Source organism: Thermobia domestica, chromosome 11 (assembly GCF_964235325.1).
Source record: "Thermobia domestica chromosome 11, izTheDome1.hap1.1, whole genome shotgun sequence".
Taxonomy (NCBI): domain Eukaryota; kingdom Metazoa; phylum Arthropoda; class Insecta; order Zygentoma; family Lepismatidae; genus Thermobia; species Thermobia domestica.
Genome location: NC_137464.1, coordinates 118621415 through 118645874, shown reverse-complemented (window position 1 = coordinate 118645874; position 24460 = coordinate 118621415). Strand labels below are relative to the sequence as shown.

Sequence of the window (24460 nt, the reverse complement as noted above, 5' to 3'; positions counted from 1 at the left end):
TTTAAATTTTATCGCTAAGCTAAGGGAAGAAATACCTAATGTATTTATTCTTGTATACATTATAAGGAATTAGCGCATGGAATAAGCTTTCTTTCCTTAGCTTGTAGCAGTAAAATTGTAATTTAATTTTTTACCAATATGACTTCCCTCTAGAGCCGCCACTGAGTTATTCATCCGAAATCTTTTCGTTCCCCTACTGTCCTGTTCCGGATACGGGGCATACTAGAAAGTAGGAATAGTATCTAGCCATTATAGTTTGATAAAGTTAATTCAGATTTTCTCTCTCCATTACATTATATATATATATATATATATATATATATATATATATATATATATATAGTATGGAGTGTTAACATTTGGTGATTTTTAGTGATTTTCTACTCTCTAATCTAGTACTAAATGTTAATTGTTTGTTGGCAACCCTGATTACGTCAACAGCTATTGCCATTTCTACTTGTTGCTTTCATTTCACTAACCCTCAAGAGGAAATATAAATATGAAATTATCACAATATCCTTGAGAATGAACCTGATTATATTCATTATTTTCACAAATTCAGTTATTTCTAAACAAAACTAATTATTACTTGTAGACGGCGTAATTAGAAATGAAAAATTGACAAGATCGCCAGGCTGAAAGTGAAAGTACTTGTTTCATTCTAGCCTGTGACACATGTCATAAAAAAAAGTCGCATGTCTTTTGTCTACAATCATGCGGTGCGGTGTTTGGAAGTTATCGTCAATGAAATAAACAGTAGGCACACGTGACGGTAAGAGATGCATATAAAATTAATAAATTAAATGTGCATACCTTGTAAAAAATATAAAACTCATCTCTGACCGAGAAAAATATGTATCAATAAAAGCTTTAATGTCTCCCATAAATATGACAAGGTATTAACTGGATATTTTTGGGAAACAACAACCTGGGCGTACACGGAAACAAATTTTCCTTCTGCTATTAAGTTTTTTAAAAATATAATTCGTCCCATTACAGTAAAGATGTAATGTAGAATGATAGAAAGAATTTCTTACAAAAGTAGAAGCGTAGCAAACCATAATCCAACTAAAAGCATAATAGAAGGTTGGGGAGGCCACATCAAACGTTATAATGGAATTTTTATCAATATTTCATGATTGCTAAGGATATTTCCAGAACACCTAATATGCTCGGAATGTAGAAAAACGAATTATTTTAATGTTTAAGTACTTGAGGATACGTATACCGGTATGTTCAAATGATTAATAGATAACTTGACAAGGCTTGATGTGTGCTGTCATCGGTTGAAATCCATTGTGTATGAGTAGCAAATTTTCTGATAGTTCGGTGTTCTAATTGTGTATATCAAAATATGACAAGTAATCAGCTTATCTGCATGCTAACCCAGAGTCGTTACGGTGCCTTCTTTCGTGCTACTCAGTCTATCCCTGCGTGAATTCATATAATGTGTACTTTCATCAGGAATTGCACTCCTTGTATCTTGAGTTATTTCTTGTGGGAGACGTTGCGTTCGTAGATTCCTGAGGTGAAAAGTCCCTTTAGGAGAGCTTAAACGTTATGGATATAAATACAGCATCTGGACATGTGCAAAAATTAGTGCAGAAAAACGAACTCACGTGTGCTAGATAGGCACTAAATCCAAGAAGTGTATCGGGATATATTATTCCGCAGATGTTTTTAGTGTAAGTCTGGCTCCCATCTGAGGATCAAAACTCGGTTTATCTAAGCGAGTCAGGGCAAGACGAAGTTGGTGGGCTCGCACTAGAATATGCCTTTCTCACGTTATTAGGCAAGTCATAGGTAAGATCTTCATATATGTTTATAACTTACGTATTCCCCTTTTGAAATATATTTAGGTATTTCTTCTGTAAATTTTATAAATATATGGATTGGTGAACTCTGAAAGCACTTCTTTATGCGCACATTGCTATAGAATGACACTATTTTATTGAAAGGAACTCATATATAATGTCATCTTTGATTAGATATTGAATTGAGCCTGCTTATTGAGATTGATTTTTTTATGTATATAAAAGGGTGGCGTTTTTAAGAATAACTAAAATTTTGACTTTCTTGACGTTTTCATTTTCTTCCTTTCTTCAAACTTCCAATCTTGCTTTCCTGTAGTAGACACTACTGAGTCCTAGATTCGATCTGCGATTAGCTACTAGTCTTGGATTAGTTTTCAAAGCAGCAGTACATTACCGGTACATTAAATATAAAGTAATCGATTTTATTTGTATATGTTCTCGCGAATTGAATTGTTCACTACAGGGTTCCTACTGGTCAGGGAGAATGGTGCAGGTCAGGAAAACTCAGGGAAATAGACTGGAAATCAGGGAAAGTCAGGGAAATTTTATAAAATGTATATATATATATTTTTTTAAACAGTTGTACACCAATCTTAGCTTAGCCAAGATCACAGTATGGAGCGTTGCACAAATTTTTTATGGATGATAAGTGGAATGTACGTATGAACAATTGGTTACTATTTGTTCTCATATATAAATGTTCACCGTTATTTATTCCTTATTTATGTCAACGTCATCCGACACCTGCCATGAAAGTCACAGAATTTCTTGCCAAAGATCAGGGAAGATTTCTTCAGATCAGTAGGAACCCTGCACCATTTGGCTATATGGTTGAATCATGCAATCCAGCTTAAATGCAGATTTAGAATAACCCTGCATCATAAAAATAGAAAATTAGGGTAAAAATCTCTTACTGCACAAAGAGAGTAATTTCTGAGGAACTACTATAGCTATTTGCTAAATGAGGAAATGACCGATTTTATGTAACACCTATGTAGATATTGAGTCACCTAAGTACGACAGAAGTAGAGTACCTGTGATCTGAGTGACAGAGCACCGACGTAAAACGTGGAAGAATGTGTGATGTTTAGGAAGCTGAGTGGGTAGCATAGTGAGCATCACATCGTCACAATCAGCCGAAAACCATTTTTTTTTTTTTTTTTTTCACTCTGTTTATCGTGTCTCTGAAATTAGTTTGTTAAGAAGTAAATTTGCAATTATAATATTAAGATGGAAATAATATATATCATGTTAGCCTGACTTATATAAGCCTCCATTTAGAATGGAAAAAGTGCTACATTGCTGTTGAAGCTTTTTAAATCTCGTTGACTTCAAATAGCTTCCTTGCCGCCCCAGCTTCGTTACTCATCTACCGTCAGTCTATCTGGCCCGTGAATTTCCCTGTGGGCTACGACAAATCTTATCCTGCAAGCATGCGTAGCAACAGAATAAGTCTTTACAAGACAATAAGATGTTGCTTTTGCTTTTTAAATAAGAAAATATGTATTTTGTGGCACTAATATTACGCAGAGCTATTCACAATTTGCACTTCAACTTTAAGTTGTATTGTTTGGGTTCTCTAATGTCAGCCGTATCGGTGCCGGAAGGTTGTACACTTTGTCATTTGGATAACCTATATAGTATTATTCGGCCAATTTTCCTGAACATAGCTATAAGCAAATATATAAATTAACGGTCACTATAACTAGTAACTTAAGCTAAGGAAAGTGTCTAAACATGAAATTTTCAATGTCTCCGCTATATATATAGTGGTTCACAAGGAAGTGGAAATACTTTGGTAGTGATGGTACCGGTATTAGTGATTTTAAGAAAAAAGAACTTCTTGAACATAGGTATGATTCTCAACGGTTTGCGAGCCACAGGTTACTAACCATCTCGAACACCTGCCTACAGTAAAATACTTTTTATTCTGCATGTAATTGCCGTTCTAGGAAGTATAGCGTGTTGGAAAGGTAAGGAAGTGACCTTATATTAAACTAGTTTCCATTACCACATTCTCACATATTAGTCTCAAGAAATGAAAGTCTAGTCTTATTTGACATAACATTTTAATTCTGCATAAAGATAAGTAATACACACAGCTTTCAAACACTAATGCTTCCAAAATATATGTACAAGTTCCAAAACATAGGCCTACTACAGATTCCAAAGCAGATCACTTTTGTGCACTCTGCCTAGGCTGTAACTGAAATTAGTAATTCAGTGAACGTAAAATGTATTCAACTTTATCAGTATCGTCCTTTGATGTTGAGTGATGTTTTCCTGTTAGAACCAACAGGAACTGGGTTACCCGCAATCTTTGAAGCATCGCGAATTGGAAATGAACACTGGTGGTAATGTTGCTGTCTTGCAAGTACAAATCTATATCCAGTAGCTGGTTCATATGACAGCTTGATGTTCATGATGATTTCGTTTAACTCACAACTAATATCCTTCTCTGCAAATCACCAGTCACAATCATATACGCAAGCCACATCCCTCTTTCTAGGTTGTGAATCTGAATATTCTCGTGCCATTTCTGAGATCTTGGTTGAACAAATGAGATTTCTATTTTGCTTTTGAAAGTTCGTGAGTGGGACGAGTAGCCAAATCGCAGTGACAGGAACATGTGTATGTGCTGCAGCAGAAATATCGCGAGAAGCAGACAAAATAACTTTCCTTTTCACCAATCAGTAAATACTCGTGCTCGCAGTGATACAACATCTAGTTACGCGGTTTGTTTTGGAAGGCTGGAAAGGAATATGAAAATCGCTTTTGAAAACAGTGTTATGTTATTTACAAGGGTTCTGCTGACATTTGTGTAGCTTTTTTCTTTCTTTCTTTCTTTGCTTTTCTTCCTTTCTTCCGTTGTGGTTCTGATAAGGGTATTCGAGATGAAATTTAGTTTGTATGCAGATTCTCTAAAGAACTACTTGATCCAACAGGATGCATATTCTATATTCATTAAAAACTACTTATCCCAAAAGCACCCAAAATTCTCTAATTATAAACGTTTCGGCAGAAAGTTATTGCATTCTTCAGCACATGTCTTTGCAGAAAACTAAGCATGTCTGTTGAACTACATCCCGGTGATTGTCTTCTTTCGAATAGCATTACTTTTCTTCCAGTAATCCTCCTTAAAAATAACCCTTGTACCTAAACATTCTTTTGTATGACCACTAACAAGCATCTTATATAGCTGATTTGTAATAAAAATAATAATAAAAACTCAGTCTCATTAGTTTTACAATATTTTTATTGCACTCCAGTAATAACGTAATCGGTCAAAAAAAAAAAAAAAAAAGTGTTTACACTAATGGATGAGCTAATAAATATGACGTCTTTTCGCTAGTCCTTTCAGCATGATTTGTTTGCGATCGAAGTTAGGAAATTATATTTCTTGGTTTTCGGATTCTATGGACAGTTTAGCCCATGGCATTCCAAGCTGATCATATTACCCGAGGAAGTGGGGAAGGAAGTGGCCTGGGACCTTTATGTTACCATCCCGGGATTTGCCTCGTGTGAATGATGAAAACCACGAAATGCCTCCTCAAGCTGGTTTGCCGGAAAAAGGTTTTACACCTTTCCGACGAGTGTCCCCGCCTGGAATCTAACCTGGGATTGCTCATACCCAAGGCGAGAGCAATTAGCGATTATGCGCGGAGCCATTGTTTTCGGTGGATTCCAAAGCAATGCACTACATATGGAACTTAAAATCGTTATGTTTTGTGTTCACTGATTATATTGTAATGAAGAAGATAATTAAATTGTTATTTAAATTTCTTAAAGAAGGTGATTTAAAGAGGATACAGCTCAAATATTAGGAAAGTAAGGAAAAGTATTTACAAAAATATGTGGTGAAACACACACTGGCCCATAGTTTGTTCACCTAACAAACGTTTTGTTTGTAATCGAAATTATGGCTTTTGCAGCCTTGTATTTAGGTTTGAGAGAGTAAGTGACGAAGCTACTTGACTCATCCATTTGAATCTTTTCAATAGTTCTCAAAAATTTGACTTGTACTTCCTTTTTAATCATTGTATTCTTTTATACTAGGAAGTAATGCGACTTGAATTAAAAACACGTAAGCTGAAGTTTGAAATATATTATTTCACTCAACGCACAATATTTCTTCCCATTTCAAATTTTACATATTATGTTCACGACACTCATGGACCTTCCGCACTGGTGCTAAGTATTCATATAATGGGAGAGGGTTTGCATAATCTGTGTGTTCTGTTTGTGGTAAAAGTTGTGTTCAATTGTTCAAAGAACTTGTGTTCAGAAAAAATGTAACAAGAAACGGACATAAATCTGTCATCCGAATCAAACCTTGTCCATTCGAGAAGCATAACAAAGATATGTTCATGCACAAAAAATTCGGGGCCATGGACAACGGAGTAAATCCCTGGGACCCATTAACCCTGTTAGTATAAAGAAAATCGTAGACTAACAGTGAAATGGCTATTGCTTCAACATTGTTCATTGGAAAATAATGGTTTATAGTTCGTTCTCTTCAGCATGAAACAAGCTTTCCAGAGGTGCTATGTATTGGGGTCCATAGCGTACTTGAACAGGGAAAATCGGGAGAATGTCGGGATAATTCCCTCCAGAAATTCCTCCCATCAATTTTGGACCCCTCTGGAGTGGCCCCGGGCGAAAGCACACAATCCAAATATATCGAAAAATACTGTACTATAGAAAATAAATGTTTGTTCCAAGTTTTGCATTGACAAAAAAAAATAGGTATGAGGGATTGCAGCAAATTTTTGTTCATGAACATATCTTTGTTATGTTTATCAACTGGACTAGGTTTGATTCGGATGTCCGGATGACAGGTTCATGTCTGTTCCTTGTAAGAATTATTATATTTAATTTGATTTACCAGCTGTTAAAAATATCTTATCATTATATATGGAACTAGATCCCGTTTATTATCATCTTCCTTATTAGCATTATTTTTCTTACTTCCCGTAATTTTCTATAAAATCTCCTTTCTTCATGAGTTCTAACCAGTATTTTATGTAGATGATTAATAATAATTAATGAAACTTGCTTTTCAATCTCACTTGTTTCACGTAAGTTTTATTTCACTTCACTAACAAAGTAATTTGTCGAAGAAAGATATTAACACTACACTCTTGAACATTTCTCAAAAGTCAGAATTTGAGTTCGCTGAATACCGACCATAAAATTAAAGACGTGCAAGTGCTTTACACACACGAATTCTGTATACATAGAAGGGAACGTTTTTGAATCATATTACTTTAGAACAAAAAACCCAACATTAAAAATTCAGATATATAGGGGCGATCAACTGAAATCCGTTCAGTGGTCATAATTCATGAAATAAATTTTATTTCGAGCAGAAACTTGTACACTATCTAGAGGCGTCTATGGTTAACGAGCAGTAAAAATATTGTTCAGAAGTCACCATGAGCGTTGAGACACTTGACCCACTATGTCACTAACTTACAAATCTCGTCCATGTAAAATTTGGACGGCTGAGTATCAAACCAATCACGCATAGCGTCCTGAACCTCAGCGTCAGACTGAAATCTCTGACCTTTCAGTGCCTTCTTTAGGAGCCCAAAGATGTGAAAATCACAAGGTGAAAGGTCTATCCGCAGCTATAGGCGCATTCACCTTTTCACGCGTGTCTTCTGTGGCAACATCATGGGTTTGACCAGGACGGGGATAATCAGTGGTTTGTTCACGCCCCTTCCGAAACATTCTGCCACAGTCCACCATTGTTGTTTTGGAGACGCATACATTAGAGACCTGCACGGGCCGGGCTTGGCCCGAGGCCCGAAGCCCGGCCCGGCCCGCGGGCCGGGCTTGGGCGGGCCGACTCTGTTATTTCTTTGGGCCGGGCCGGGCTTGGGCGGGCCGACACTGTTATTTCTTTGGGCCGGGCCGGGCTTGGGCTGGCCGACACTGATTTTTCTTCAGGTCGGGCTGGGTTGGGGCCGATCAATTGCAATTCTTTAATAATCATTGACTTTCGTTAAACGATAATTGGAATAAAGCCAAACGTTGAAGAAGTGTGTCCGTGAAAAATGTTACAAAGAATGCAATAGCTATTTACAGTTTGTGTTGCTTAGCAGCTCCACTTTCACTATAGAGGATTGCAGGCATTATGCGCTAAATTGAGCTCTGACCTTGACCTTCACTGAACTCAAAATATAACAAGAAGGGGTGGGAATGGTTTGCCTGTCCAAAAATCAATTAAGTTAGATTTTTGTTACAGGGAATGGAGTTTTTGTTCTCTCGATGACAGCCAAAGTTCTAGGAGGCAATGGTACCATTCGGGAGGCAAGCGTTAGGTTGTAAACCAGAGTTTAGAAAATGTTTCTAAGGTTAGGTCAAATTTAGTACTAAATTTTGAGAAAGAGTGGGGCTTGAGCTAATTTTTTAAAAAAATTATCGGGCCGGGGTCGGGCCAAAAACTTTTAAAATTTATTGGGCCCGGGCCGGGCTTGGGCCAAGAAATTTAAAAAACTTATCGGGCCGGGCCGGGCTCGGGCCGAAAATCCCCAAAACTTTTCGGGCCCGGGCTGGGCCGGGCCTAGGTACGTTCGGGCTGGATTGGGCTCGGGCCGAAAAATTCGGCCCGTGCAGGTCTCTAGCATACATCACCATACACGTTTTTCATACGCCGGAACACTTCAGCTGGTTGACAACGTTCGGCACTCAGAAACTGGATGACGGCACGCTGGCCCTGTTTGGACGGATTGGGGATCTTGAACGCTATCTTTCACTCGTTATACCTGCAAAACGGAAACACGTATCAACAATATTCCTACACTCAACACAGAGGGACATTAGCCATTACACAGTATTAAACAAATATCCTCCTACACACTACACCAATAATACATGGAACGAACGGGTTTCAGTTGATTGCCCCTTATAATTTTATACGAAGGACCAAATATATCATATCATATATATATATATATATATATATATATATATATATATAGTTGCCATGGTGCCAATTTGCAATGCTATATCAACGTAACGAAATTTGACAAATGAGCGAAGAACTGCGTTCATTCACCACCTGACCCAAATGCTTTTTTTTTTTCTAACTGCAAAAAGGGCCTCAATTTGCAGTGATAAAAAAAAAAAAAAATCACTCGCAATTATTTGTTTTCCATAATCCACTTGTGTACGACTCTGTTCGACAACGCACTGCCTGCTGGCTGACTAGGAATCCCAACCTCTTTCCTGGACGAGTACAGAGTTTGTGAAAATGGAGTCCTTAGTCCAGCCATGTGTTGTGTTGCTGAGATGAGTTTCGTACCAGATGTCAAAACAGACATTTTATTCCCATCAATCTAATAGTTCGCGAAGAAGATAGGAGAATAATATAAAGCACGATTTTAGCGAGGTAATTTTAAACAGTTCTAATTAGATTGACACGCCACACACTAAAATATATTGGAGATCTTCTGTGGCGATAAACCTGTTCTTTAATTCATAAATTTACTTCCTAGTAGAGATGCAAGGGCTCGGAAAAAAGTCTGCTTTTTTGGAAAAAAAACCCTCGGTTTTTTCTCCTCTTTTTTGCTTGGATAATTTTGGGCTTTTTTTTTTTTTTTTTTTCAAAATTTTGCTTTAAATTGATAAAGCATACTTTGTTTCGCTTCTCTACAGCACAAGAACTCATTTGATTAGTGGTTGATGTTGATAATAATGTATAACCTCTAAAATAAACCATGAATTTCGAAAAGATTTTTTTTTTTTAATTCTTAACATATTTACTGTACAGTATGAATTCCAAAGGTATATATATATATAATTTTTTTAACTTCTTATACACAAAAATAAGTACTTTTTTTTTAAAAAAAAAAAAAAAGATACACAAATAACTAGCAAAATTGTATGTAGTATTTTTACTTCGAAATATCACACACCCTCTTTTGGAAACAAAACATAAAACGTGAGAGAAATACATTTATATGATAATCTTAAAAGCTGCACATCAAGAGCTTGGTTTCGGGTGGTTATGCACATTCTTGAAATTTTTAAGTTTTAACTTTCATATACATTGTATGAATATTTCGAACAAATTTTTCATTTATTGATCACATACGTAATAATGTTACCACCTATGAGGTGTTTGGAGTCTGCAAAATCGGTAAAATTCCGAATTCTATAATGCACTGACTGTTTCTTAAGCTTGTTCAGAACCGGGAAAGTACTAAATTTTCTGTTAATGGATCATATGCGTAATAGACTGTTCATCAGATCGTGCGGTTTCCTAGACTTATAATCACCATCACGGTTTACCTAGTCCTGAAGGTTTCTGAATTTTTAACAATTCAACATATCATTATGAAACTTTATTTAAAAAAAAAAAAAAAAAAAAAAAAAAAAAAAAAAAAAAAACCCTATGGAATACTTAAGAAGAGTGGAAAGAATCAATCACTGTTCCAATTCACAAGAAAGGCGACAAAACTGAATGTAATAATTATCGAGGCATTTCTCTTAACGTTCTATTAACAAGATTGATTCCATACACAGATGAAATTATTGGAAATTATCAGTGTGGATTTAGGGAAACCGATCAACTGTCGACCAGATATTTACTATTCGATGAATACTCGAAAAGAAATGGGAATATATTACCCAGTACATCAGCTGTTAATTGGTTTTAAAAAGGTTTACGACTCGGATAGGAGGGAAACATGTACAACATTCTTACGGAATTCGGAATACCGAGAAAGCTAGTTAGATTAATTAAAATGTGTTTAAATGAATCCCAAAGCAAAGCCCGAGCAGAAAAATTCTTGTCCATGAGCTTCCACGTCGAGAATGGCCTGAAACAAGGAGATGCGTTATCGCCGTTATTGTTCAGCTTTATTCCGGAGTACGCTATAAGGAAAATTAAAGATAGCAACCAGGCCCTAGAGCTGAATTCTATACACCAGGTTACAGCGTATGCTGATGATGTAAATTTAATAGGGGATGATAGGAGAACAATAGAAAGAAATGCAGAGATCTTATTAAACGCTTGCAGCGACATTGGTTTAGAAGTAAATGCAGAGAAAACTAAATACATGGAAGTTCGTCGAGACCGTAGTACTGCAAATTATGGATGCATTAAAGTATTAAATAATACTTTTGATAAAGTGGATAGTTTCAAATATATAGGATCAATATTAACAGACGAAAATCATATCCTCAAAGAAATTAAATGTCGACTGAAATAAGGAAATTCGTGTTATTATTCATTTCAAAGTATTTTGTCGTCGCGAATTCTGTCGAGGTATTTAAAGCTTAAAATATATAAAACGATAATCATGCCTGTTGTGTTTTATGGTTGTGAAACATGGTCGCTTGAGGGAAGAACGTAGACTTAAAGTATTTGAAAATAAAATCCTGAGACGAATATTAGGACCCAAGAGGAGCGGGAATGAGGGAAACTTCATAACGAAGAACTGCATACTTTATACGGTTTACCAAACATCGTTACGGTCATCAAGTCTAGGAGGCTCAGGTGGGCAGGTCATGCATCCAGAATGGAAGAAGGTAGGAACGCTTTCAAAATTTTAACTGGAAATCCAATCGGAAAACGTCCATTAGGAAGACTTAGGCGCAGATGGGAGGACAATATTAAAATGGATCTCACAGAAATAGGAATATAAAGTAAAAACTGGATCCAGTTGGCTAAGGATTGAAGTCAGTGGAGAGCTTTTTTGAACGTGGCATTGAACCTTCGGATTCCATAGGCCATAGAGAAAGAGAATATATTTAAGTTAAGCACAACTGCACAACAACCATGAGTGAGTGGTTAGCTTTTGCGCTTCTATCGGGAAGTTGGGGATTCAACCATTTTGACAAAAGTTTTTCTTAATTGTATCTGTGAATGTAGAGATAATGTGTGTACTGAGAGTTCTGGCCGACTTCCTTTCATATCGTTTTTAAATCGTTGTTATTACTAATTACTAGCAGTGATGGATCTGCAAAGGGGGTTAGGGTGGGGATGTTTTACGGGTGAAGCTTGTACCCCTAAATTACAGAATTTCTAAAACAAACGAAATATTTGTTATGCCTGTACTCAAACTTCAAGCTCTTCTCAAATAAAAATTAGGTATTTTTAGAAAAACTAAACATTAATAAGAAAAACCCCTCCCAAAATACTTTTCTAAATCCGCCACTGATTATCAGTATAAATGATTTTCAAGGTTGTATCCGGAAGGTTATAGCTGAATATACAAACAAAACGAAATATTAGTTATGCTTGTACAGCGGGGGACACTTCTAAATGGTACACCTTAGCCGTAAATCTTCATATGGCTGTACCATTTAGAAGTGTCCCCCGCTGTACTCATGAACTCCCAAATTTTAGAAAAAACAAACATTAAGCAGAGAAACGCCTCCCAAAATACTTTTCTGAATCCGCTACTGATTATTTGTATAAAATGATATTTAAGTTTGTATCCGGAAGATTATTGCTAAATCATTGCACAGCTACAGTATAACAAGAATGTGGAAGTACGCTTCAGAGTCCTGCAAACCCAGGCCCGAAGACGGCCCGGATGGATCTGTATTCTGTGCCCGGCTCGAGCCGGGTGGAGAACGGGCCGGGTGTAACCGGCCTGAGAACAACCAAGTCTGATAAGTCAATCCTTCAATATGCAGTGGAAAATGAGAAATGTGTCGTCATAATATTGCAATGTCTATTTGTCCTGGAATGGGAAAATCGTGTGAAAGGTTACACAAGGTTTGATTTCTATATCCCTATTCTGTCTGTCTATGTGTTATCTGTGCTTGCTCTGTCCAGCCATGTTTATTATACCTAGATACAATAATACAGCTCATGGACGTAAAAGTCTTATACTACACTCATTAGTGCATTACGAGTAACAGAGAAGATATGTAAAACTGCTACACCATATGTGATACTAATACTACTATTACTATTACTACTACCACTACTGCTATTACTAGTAATACGAAAACAAAGCAATGAAAATGAAATCTTTGAGCTTTAAGTCCGACAGTTATGCCGGCTAGGCTCAAGGAGAAATGGTAAATGAATAAAGTGGGAGGAAACGGGAGAACGCCGAGAACCCCTCTCCCACACGGTGTTTGTCCACCACAAAGTTCACTTGACGAGAGTTGGGATCGAACCAGGGACCCTATGCACCAGAGGTGAACTCTCAACCACTGAGCCACCGTTCCAGGAACACCTAATCGACCCTGACGTCTTGGTAATTTATTTGATCATTATATTTTGTTCTATTTGTAGTATCATACTATAAAGAATACAGGAACATGTAACACCATTTGGTATTTCCCTTGCTAATTGAACATTACTACAAATTGCGCTAATCTTACGAGCACGCCAGTTTACGGTTTTGGCCTCCGTGGTCTAACGGTAGCGTACCAAATTCTACTTAGTAGGTCAAGTACTTGACTTTATCATAAGTTTTTTAGGTAACTACGGCTCAGGGCGTATGGGTGATGATGGGATGAATTGGTGGAATGAAAAGTGGGAGGAAGCGGTACCACCCCGGAAACTCCCACGCACACGGTGTTTGTCCACCATAAAGCTCACATAGGACGATCAGGGATTGATCTGACGTCCTTTAGCACCAGATGTGAGTGCTTTTCCTAATGAACCACCGTTGTCCCTAGTAGATCAAGCATCGGTTCACATTCGACGCAGACTGGCCATAGTAACTAGTATTTCGCCTTTTTTTCTGTACTTAGAAGGTACCACAAGACATGTCAACTCTGACGCAAAGTCGTAGCAGTTGTAGTAGTAGTATTAGTAGTAGAAGTAGTAATAGTAGTAGTATTACAGTACTTTGCAGTCTTGAATAAAGAGTCAGTTTCCCAAACACATTACGATTAGCATAGGCTAACATTAGTTTCCGATCCGTCTTTCAGAGTGTCCGGGCCAAGCCCGGTCCAGTTTGAAACGGGCAGGCATATTCCGGGCGTGCCCGGCCCGTGCGGAGCTCTGGTACGCTTTGACAGATATACTGACAAACGTACGTTCTGACGGATATATTGAAAAACAAAAGTTTAACTTATGTGCTAGAAGCTAGAGTAGGTCTACTAATCTCTAGTAAATGAAACACGGATGACTAAAAAAAAATTAAGTAGAAAAGAAAAAAATGTCGATAACTCAGAAGTTAAAATAAAGTTATATATCTTCTACAGTTGCCCTCAAATACTACGTACTTTATGTTTACTTTAATTCATAAAACATGTGTTCCATCCATCATGATGGTGAATTCCAGAGCGAAATATAGCATTTAGGTCATGAAATCTTATTTAACTTTAGAGTATACTATAAGAAAGCTATTTAAATAGAAAAATCATAAAAAAATTTTTTTAAAAAAAGCCAAAATTCTCCGTTTTTTTACCAAAAAGCCGGCTTTTTATGTGCAAAAAAGCCGGGTTGTTTTTGCATCTCTACTTCCTAGCGTCATTTTTTATTATTATTTGTTATTTTTGTTTTTATTTTAAGTAATTAAGGCAAAAAGCAAAATTTAAGTTTTGGAGAACATAGCATCTAAATCTTCCTATGAAACGAAATGATGGAAATTGACCATATTGATTGCAGCTGACAAGAGCGCCATGATTTTGTTCTCTGTATTTCAATTTTATAACTATTCTGTATAAACTAAAAATGCGCGAATTTGATTGCGAATGACTCAGTTTATTTCTTTTGCAATAAAAGTTGTCGGAAAATTACGTTTGATTTCCTGCTATAGAATTCTTTCACGAAAAGCATCCTGAAAGATTTTTTATTCATACATTGTACGTGAACCGATGCTTTTGAATGTGTATAGGATTCCTATAGGTTGGCAACTTGACACGATGCTCTTGTGCGTCGCATACTAATCTCTGACCCCATTTCCTGTCCGTGTGTAATTCCAACATTCCCTTCGAGTGTTTTGCGAAACCTATTTTCTGCTAATCACATTCGCACCTTGTCGGTCGCTAGAAGCAAGTCATCGTCGCGCATTGCGTCATATTGTGCACTGCTTTTCGAGAGCTTACATTTGCGTCTGCGCGTTAATGTGTCTTGCAATCATGTATGGTACAGTTGTTTATCAGAATTAATTGCTCCAGAAGGTTACTCATAGTATTTTCTTGCATGTGTCGCTCTATCAACTTAAATTATTGGGAAAAGTTCGTCTAATAAAAGACGTAAGTAAATATAAATTTATGAAGTATAGTCATGAAACTTAAGACGTGAATTGAAAAACAAAATCATTATCATAATTCAATATTGTAAAAGTTTCATATCCCAAGTTGAGAATCTTTTTGTTCTTATTTTTCAGCTGCTCTTTAACTAAAACTTTTCAGTATATTTTTTCTAGTTTAATCTTCACCCGCACTCTCACTATCGGTTACGTCTTACGATTTATTTGTTTATTTATTTGCAACTCTTTTCTGAAATAGCTTGGATTTTTTTTGTCGCCACGTCATTTTCCAAAATGGTGGACTGAACTGAATGGCATTGTTTCCTAACTTTTTTCGTATCTTTTCCCTTTCATTTCCTATGCTCTGATGACTGGTGTATTTGCGATAGAAAAGCTACCAAGTTGGTTTCGTTAGTGTTTTGCAAGTATACAATTTGGAAAATAATGCACGCATGCGCCCACTCCAATTTATTTATTAATATTATAGTTGTAACAGAAGTGCCCGTGTTCACACGGGAAGAGTAATATTTATACACTATATTTGAAAGTAAATCACTGAGTGGAATAAATAACGACGAGCAATGTGGCGGCCGAACAGATAAATATATGAGTGTTAAACTCTCACTTTTTCAATTTTTCACTTTCTAAACAACTTTATTTTAAACTTAGGACAAATTATATATGTCTGGCACCACTCCCCTCATTATTCTTACAACTTTTAGTGTTAACAATTTTATTTAGAACTGGCTATAGGGCCTCAGTACCGGGCCATTTCGGTTACGACTCATGTTATAACTTTTAAATCAATTCCAAGCGTAAAACAATTTTATTTATAAAGTCGACATGGCTTTATAGCTTCAACTATAACAGTAAACACCTGCAAGGGTATAGTATAGAACATTCTGAAAGTATTGCTATCGTTGTAGGTTTTGAACTATATTTATTTTTCGTTGTTTCCAATAAAACTCCATAGACATAATCTTCAGTGAAATCTTGTGAGGCATAATCAAAATAAAAGTACGTTAATTTCGTATAATAACTACTTAGAAATTTTGGAAACCGTGTCACGAATGAAATTGAATAAATTTATTAGAAGTAAAACTTGTGTGCAAAATATGAACATTAGATTTTACTAACTGTTGAATAAAAGTCTAACACCTTCCCCCTCCTCACCAAAGAAAAAGAAAAAGTTTTAATAGTTCGTAAGTAGTTTGGTATGCTTCTCGTAGTAGTTGAATAATTGAAAATTGTATAATTTGTTTAAAGGTGCATGTGGGATTTAGAGTTTTTACTTCTTTTTAAGGTGGCTGAGATCAAGTAAAGAAATAGCCTAATTCTTTAATGGGAGGACTTCTAATGTAAAGTAGCAGAGCTGGAGAACCTTAAGATAGACGAAATAGAAGAGTAAGTTGCCTTGATTTCTTCAGTAACTTTTTTTACTAATTAATAGTAAATGTATTTACGTTAATATTTTTTACTTCTTTTATTAAAGTATTCGTTAGATTTGTAGAAACATTAGAAAAGTAACCCATAATGTATTGTTACCATCTGCGTTGTAGCTCTACTACAATTGATTTTTCTTTTGTTACTTTAGTCTGTTAAAACTCATAGTCTCAAAGAAGGTATTAATTATCTTCGACTTTAAAAGTAAGACTTAAGGTTTTTTTTTTAATTGTTATAATTTACTGTTTTTTTTATATATATACACAAAATTATAAATACGTATATTCTGTTTTTGTTTGTAAACACAGGCACGTAGTACATTATAATATTTACAAAAATTATAATGGTACAAACAATTACCCAAAATAGTTATTGATTAGATGAGTACTTATTTACATTTATCGAAACATAAATAATCAACTTCGATAAAATAATAAATGTTAGAATTTAAAAATAAGTGAATAAATAAAATGACTCGATGCCTAGAGCGACACTTTCACCAACAAATTCTGCGGATTTCTCATGGAAAGCTTCGCACTAAACTCTTCCTAATACATTAAGACTAATGTTTAAGAAAAGGTCAATGGTTCCTCGTAGAGAGACGATGGATAATCCTTCAGTTTGTTCTAGCGTGTCATTCATATCTTTCATGTTAATGTCTTACAGTAGAAATACTTCTTCTAGTTCTTTGCCTTTGGGCATGGTACCCTGTATTGAGGCGACATTGCCTCTTAGAACTGCCATACTTAATCTTTGTATGAGGAAAGTAGTTGCTCTGTCATCGCCAGATAACTGCGTGATACGTCTGCCTATTTCTTTTATAAAGTTAATACCTTCTCTGCCCCATGAACCACTGGATTCAATAGCGATAGTTATAAAATGATATTTTCCCGCAAGATTACTTTATTTTCTCTTTTTTTCCGTTTCATTTCGGCTGGCTATATTTCCCGCTTGAATTAAAGAAAAGGGGAGATTGGAAGGAGCGAACGTATCTGAACATGTAAAGTCCCAAATTAGCGCTTTACCTCTCTTCCACGGTAACAGAGTCATCCCATCTGTTCTGCTATACCCAATAGGTTCTCTTATTGCAGGTATGCCGGCTGAGATTACTGCTCTCATTATAATGTCATTAACATTTGAGTGGCGAGTGTGTCTACCTGCGCTTTTGGAACATGAAGGGTCATGTAAACCTTTTTTATTTACTTCGCTCTTACATGCTTGACATTTGTGGGCTTCACATATATCTGCCACTAGACGTAACGTAATGGCTATTCGGAAACATTCATTACTTAAATGAAGGTCAAGCGTGGGTTTATACTTATTTCTATACAGGATCTAGTTTAGGATTTTTTTTTCATTGTTATATGGCAGTGTACTTTGCTTGTATTTTATAGAACTTCGCGCTTTAAATAGGAGTAATAATAATGAAAATAATAGTAAAATCTATGTAAATAAACTTCTGACTTATTTGTCACCAGATCTCCGAAATTATAGAACCGAAGAACTTAAAAGTTTATACAATTACTTTCCTTAAACCGTAGACCAGTGTTTTCAGTCTTTTTTTCAGTTTTTGGCACACTTACTCCATAATTTAAAATCCTACGGCACATCTATAAAAATGTAACTTTTTCTTTTTTCATAGTTAATGTAAATTACTTTGTACTTTTCATAATAAAGAAATATTATCTATGAAATTAACTGTCTTACTATCAAATAACAAAAATATTGCTACCTTCTTGAAAAAAATTTTTTTCTTCTATAAAGCTTGCATTAAATTCTGTGATGCTCTCCTCTTTTTTTTTTTTTCTTTCTTCTTCATACCAGGAATTTCGTCGCGACAGAATATTATGGCGGGATATATTATTTGACAATGACTTCCTTAGGCTAGATGAGAGGAGGTTTCACGAAATTCGAAACTAAACGGAGAAATGAGGATCTCGCACTACGCCAGAACTTCAAACAACATTAATAGGAGTTTGATTTATATATATATATATATATATATATATATATATATATATATATATATATATATATAATATGCATAAAATTTGGTATGGGTAGAATTCTGTCTATCGAAAATCCTCACATATCAAGTTCCATGTCTTTCAAAAAGACCAACTGCGTCTACCATATTGTATTCATGCATGAAATGATACATTCGTACTCTGTGTGTCCTACTATGTTAAGTTATGCATTTATGTTCAGTGGTTGAAAAGCATTACATAATAATAAAAAAATTCATATGTAGTGATCAGTTTTCCTCTTCACCTTGTTTCTCTTCCTACGCTGCATGTTACTGGGTAGGAAGTCCGTTAGTTGAGTGAGGACTTTTTGATACACTTCTACAAATTTTAGAAAATCTACTGCAAAGTATTAGAGATAGAAATGTTTACTGCTTTTGGACATAAAGTTTTAAAATTTGAATATGAAGGCGTCTTGCTTTACAGAATATAAATCTACCAGTCATTTGCTCGGCTTCCATATAGCTTGACAGGAGGAAGGGAACAATTGTATAGTGCACATTGGTGTATTTACTAATACTAATACGTAATAACGTTGTTTATTATAATTATTATTATTATTGTACACATACACACACCCATATATATAGGGTAGCCCATTTTAATCTTTTCATGGAAATATCTCGAAAATGGTTGAAGATAAATGAACCAAACAAAAACTCAAGCAAGAAATGCCATGGGGCACATTAAATGGTATTGCCGTGGTGCCCACCAGGGCCCAAGGCCCAACTTCAAAAGTTTAAATGGAAACATGGGGCGACTGATATCTCGTTCGATAGATCTTTAAAAACTAAAAAGCACTGTGGCAAAAGATTTTCATATCGGTCACTGTTTTCAAAATGGCCGCAAGACATGATGAATATACCAGATAAAACGTCGAGTACCACTAATATGAAAACGGTTGGAGATAAATGAACAGAACAAAGAGTGAAGCAGGAAAATGGCATGGATCACGCTGAATGATATTGTCTCGGTGCCCCCATGGCCGCCTTCCATGCGGGCTCAGTGCCCAACTTCGAAATTTTAAATGGAAACATGGGTCGAGTGATACCTCGTTCGGTAGATCTACAAACACTAAACAGCGTAGTGGCGAAAGATTTTTCATAGGGATCACCGTTTTTAAAATGGCCGCCAACACATGGTGCCTATTTCAGATAATACGTCCAGTACCACTAATATAAAAACGGTTGGAAACAAATTAACAGAATAAAACTCGTATAGGAAATCACAGAGGGTATTTATCATTCTGCGGCTCGAGAATGATGTAAGAGAAAAAGATAATTAAAGTAAAAGTAACATAATAAAAAGGAGGAAATCTAATTATTAGAAAATTGCCTTTCCGACCTCTCTCCCTCAGTGGGTGTAGCGGGAATGAATTGTAAAAATCGCAAATGAGAACTCCACTTTTTCTTGGCAATAGATATGCTTTGTGTGAAACATTGTTGTGTACAAGTGACTGGTACTATAATTAATAAAAATAAGGTGAAATTCGGTTTGAAGGGTAACACCCATTTTTATTGCAAAGTGTGATTTCATTGGAAAAAAGAAGTAACTGAAATGCGAAGTAAAGGTTTTAATGAGACATTTTGTTAATTATTATGCTGGTTATGTTAATTGTTACTTTTGATATTAGTGGTACCGGACGTTTTATCTGAAATAGACACCATATCTTGGCGGTCATTTTGAAAACGGTGACGGATATAAAAAATGTTTTGCCACAGTATTCTTTAGATTTTAAAGATCAATCGAACGAGATATCACTTGACCCATATTACTATTTAAACTTTTGAAGTTGGGTCTTGGTCCCCCATGAAAGGCGGCCCTGGGGACACCGAGACAACATCATTTGACGCGCTCCAAGTCATTTTCCTGTATCACTTTTTGCTCTGTTCATTTATCTCCAACCGTTTCCATATTAGTGGCGCTAGACGTTTAATCTGATACAGGCACCATGTCTTGGCAGACATTTTGAAAACGGTGACCGATATATATATATATATATATATATATATATATATATATATATATATATATATATATATATATATATAAATCTTTTGCCACAATGGTCTTTAGTTTTTAAAGATCTATCGAATAAGATGTCACTCGATCCATGTTTATATTTAAAGTTTTGAAGTTGGACCTGGGTCTCCATGAAGGGCGGCTCTGGTGGGCACCGCGGCAATATTATTCGATGTGCCCCATTGCATTTCTTACTTGAGCTTTTGTTTGGTTCATTTATCTTCAACCATTTTTGAGATATTTCTATGGAGAGATTAAAATGGGCCACCCTATATATATATATATTCTTGAGGTCAGAGCTCAGACATTGAATCATGTTATTTGAATACATGCGACATATCACAAGAATGGGAAGAGTGTGACTAATCATCGTAAACTCAGATTAGATTCTCGGCTAATAACGTCAAATAACTGTTATTATGCTGTGGATAACGGTAGCGGACTTGGTTTTGGAACGACGGTATTCTATATATATACATAAAGAGAGAAAGAGAGAGAGAGAGGTAGACGATTTCTACTATCTCTCTCTCAAATTTAATAGTAATAATTGATAAAGCATATGTATAATTCAGAAAGGAAGTTTTACATGATTATGGGAAGTTAATGAAACTCTCTTGAATGAAGTACTACAATGTAAAGGGACAGAGATATCATTCACGGTTTTTGACATAGTTACCCAAGATTCTGTAAACAGCGATCCGAACATTCTACAAATCGTTTAATTCTCTGTTGATAAGAACCACACGCAAACAGCTTGAATTTATTCATCGCTAGTAAATTGTTTTTCACATAAATATTTTTTAAGCTTGTTGCAAACATGAAAATCAGATGGTGTCATATCTGGATTGTAGCATGGACGCAGCCATACCTCCTTCCAAATCGTTCAAATAAAGTCTTCGTTGTGTATGCTGTTTGTGGAGTTGCATTTTCTGAACTTGCCACATCTCTTGTTCGTAATAGCAATGCACAGCGATCGTAATGATGGACAACACGAATTAGCATTAGTGATTGTAAACAGTTTTAAACCACTGCTTCACAATTGACAAAAAACAGTAATCATGACTCTTCGTGCTCATGACACGACTTTACTTTTCTTCCGCACATCTAAGGGAGTTCCTTCCATAGAAACTCTGTTTCTGTTGTAAAAATGGTGAAGATATGTCTCATCCCCCCGTAATGACGCGAGACAGTAACTTATTGTTTTCTACAGAATAGTTCTGCAGGAAGTTCAGAGAAACCATAATTCTTGCATTTTTGTGGTCGGATGTCAACACCTGTGTGACCTAGTATGCCCACAATTTCTATTACAGAGGATCTTCGATAATGAAATGAGCACTGCTTACAAAGATAGTCACTGTACGATTGGCTCCAGTCAATCTCCTCCACCTTTCTGATGTGTACTTAACTAGGACTGCCTTCAATTCCGATCAGCACCCTCTAGGCTTGTGCTGCCTAGTTCAAATTAAAAGTACTATTTCACTTTGGCTGGAAGCGATGTTACATTTCGTTCATACACCTTTGAAATTCACCTTGCTGTGAATCTCTGCACAGTTTAGCACTTTGCACACAGAAGGCATCCCGTTCCGTGCACTTCTTATTTGGAGTACATTTTTAGTCACCGCGCCATTTCTTTCTCCCACTACGATACACTTTTGACTAGTACCACATCACGACTGTCCGTGTAAGCAGTGTGACCCAGAACTTTCTTCCCAAAATGCATCATATAGCGCAACGCACTCTGGTTCAGGGAAATGTATGACCTCTTTTTTCAAATCATGTTTGTAAAGCCTCCGATCAACGTAAGTCCAAATCAGTTTATTTTAGCAGAGCCTAGGAACTAGTCTAGCTACCAAACACCAATGATGACATCGGCAGCTAGCATGGAGTCTTTTTATGGGGCAGGGAACTACAACGCTCGGGCAACAGAGCGCCTGTATCATCGCCATGTACTCCATGTATATTTGCTCAACGATGGTGATGCAGAATCGCTTTGTCGATTACCTAGACAGACAGAATCGAGAACGCACAGTGAGAACGGCACAGTTGTACATGTGTTGGCCCAAGTGGAACAAAATCCCTCAACAACTCGAACAAACACCCATACAACTGCTCATAATTTGGATACGATTTATTAATTCATGTGAACATACTGCATGTGCTCCACGAACAGCAATTCCATCAATTATTTCACGTACAGTGTGCGTGAAACCCGACTCATGCCGATTTTTCACTATTCCTGCAATTTGCACGAAGTTACCTGGTGGTCTATCAAATGCAACCACTCCTTCCGTCTTCAGTATTGTTTATCTGCATTACGCGTGACGGAGTGTTTAATACCCATATTACGCATGGGTGGAGTGACATTAACCTTGAATTTACTAGCGACGATTGTAGGAAAATGTGTGGGCGAGTAAGTATTATTAGCAACATACGATCGGTCCGGCGTCACCATCTACTAGTACACCTTTCTAATGGATGTGTTGCCACAGTTGTTGGATGATAAGCACCTCGCCACAAGAGTAGAATTGTGGCTTCAACACGATAGGACGCCAGCACGTATTGATGATCGTGTGCATCCCTAATTTCTGGGACAATAAATTAGCACCGGTGGACCAGTTCTATGACGTTCCCGATCACGGAATTAGTACCGATTAGACTGTCTTAAGGATCGTATGCGCGCTCTCGTGTACGAGACATCCATTATTTAAATATAAGAGGCTCAAGTGTGCTGAATACTTAGAGCGGTAGGGTACATCCAAGACTCTTGATAGCTTTATTCGTGTTGAACAGTCCATGATCAGTGGACGCAAGGTATGCGTAGAATTAAATGTTTGTCATTTTGAACCCTTTTTGTAAATGTCCGTGATATTGATATGTACTATACATGTGTAGTAGTATGCGCAGTTGCCATGGCCATACCTAAATGCATTGCTAAATGCCATGGCTAAATGCATTGGCCATAACTTCGTGGTGTACTAGTTTGTTAATGTCTTATATAAAGTATGACATCCTGTACAACGTTACCTCCTGGCTCTTGATGTTCTCCGTATTGTGTCACAAGAGCTATCAATAACAATGCCTTAGCCGATGTACATTTAGGTCTTTTAAAAGATAATGGGGTATTCGAATTATTAGTAGTACATTAGACAAAGCTGATGACGTCAGAAGTTTTCCCATTACATATACATAATAGCTGATAAATTGCCCACGCCTGTCTCTGCACAACGTTGGATGACTTTGTTTTCATTCCAATTTCTCCTCCTTTGTCGATTTAATTATGTTCCTTCTTCCTCCTCCTCTGTATGTTACCACATCTCAGTTGTTACATTCTTATGTCGTCTTACATCTGTTAAATATATCGATGTGACAACAACTTCGTGTTGTCTGCATTGTAGTTGGCATATTCAGCTTCATTTCGACTAATCTTTATGTTGGAAAATTGCAGGAACTTTCTTAACGTCCTTTAGAGCAGTATTTCTCTTCTTTCTCCCTTCTGCAGTATTTCTTATATGTCTCTATAGTTACTTTTATGAAGATCAGAGATGATGTGATTTAGTGATGTGACAGGAATAACCCTCCAATAAAATATATATACGTATCACAACAAGCTTAGTACACACGCTTGTTAGTAACAATATACTACATGATACAAATGTAAAGGTATGAGTGTCAAACCACTTGTGTGGAACATGTATCAAATAATAGAGCATATAACCCAACATCTGTTTGTTATTTGCAAATAATCTGGATTTTGTAAGGTCTGTTTAAATTACTTAATTTGCTCTTACTTATCGTCAGGGCTCATAGCGAGTTACTTTTTTAACTAAAAGTTACTCTCTTTCAGGTTGGTCACTAAAAGTTACTTTTTTTCAAATGTGTCACTAAAAGTTACTTTTTTGGGGGAGATGAAGTAACTTTTTCATGTGATTTATGTTCTGCATTGGCAGTTTTCTAAGAAAAATATAAAAATAAATGGAAAAGG

The 24460-nt window shown here is 36.2% G+C and overlaps 1 protein-coding gene across 4 annotated transcripts in view; it reads left to right on the top strand.

The window, feature by feature from the left end:
• The first annotated feature begins 439 nt into the window (after positions 1-439).
• Sgf11 (SAGA associated factor 11kDa) overlaps positions 440-24460 on the top strand; it is a 40145-nt gene continuing 16124 nt past the window's right edge. For 2 of the 4 annotated variants that reach the window (XR_014127432.1, XM_081731066.1), the window contains exons 1-2: positions 440-772; positions 16293-16393. The gene's annotated coding sequence lies outside the window, so the exon portion shown is untranslated. The other 2 variants (XM_081731068.1, XM_081731067.1) reach the window with 2 other exon arrangements.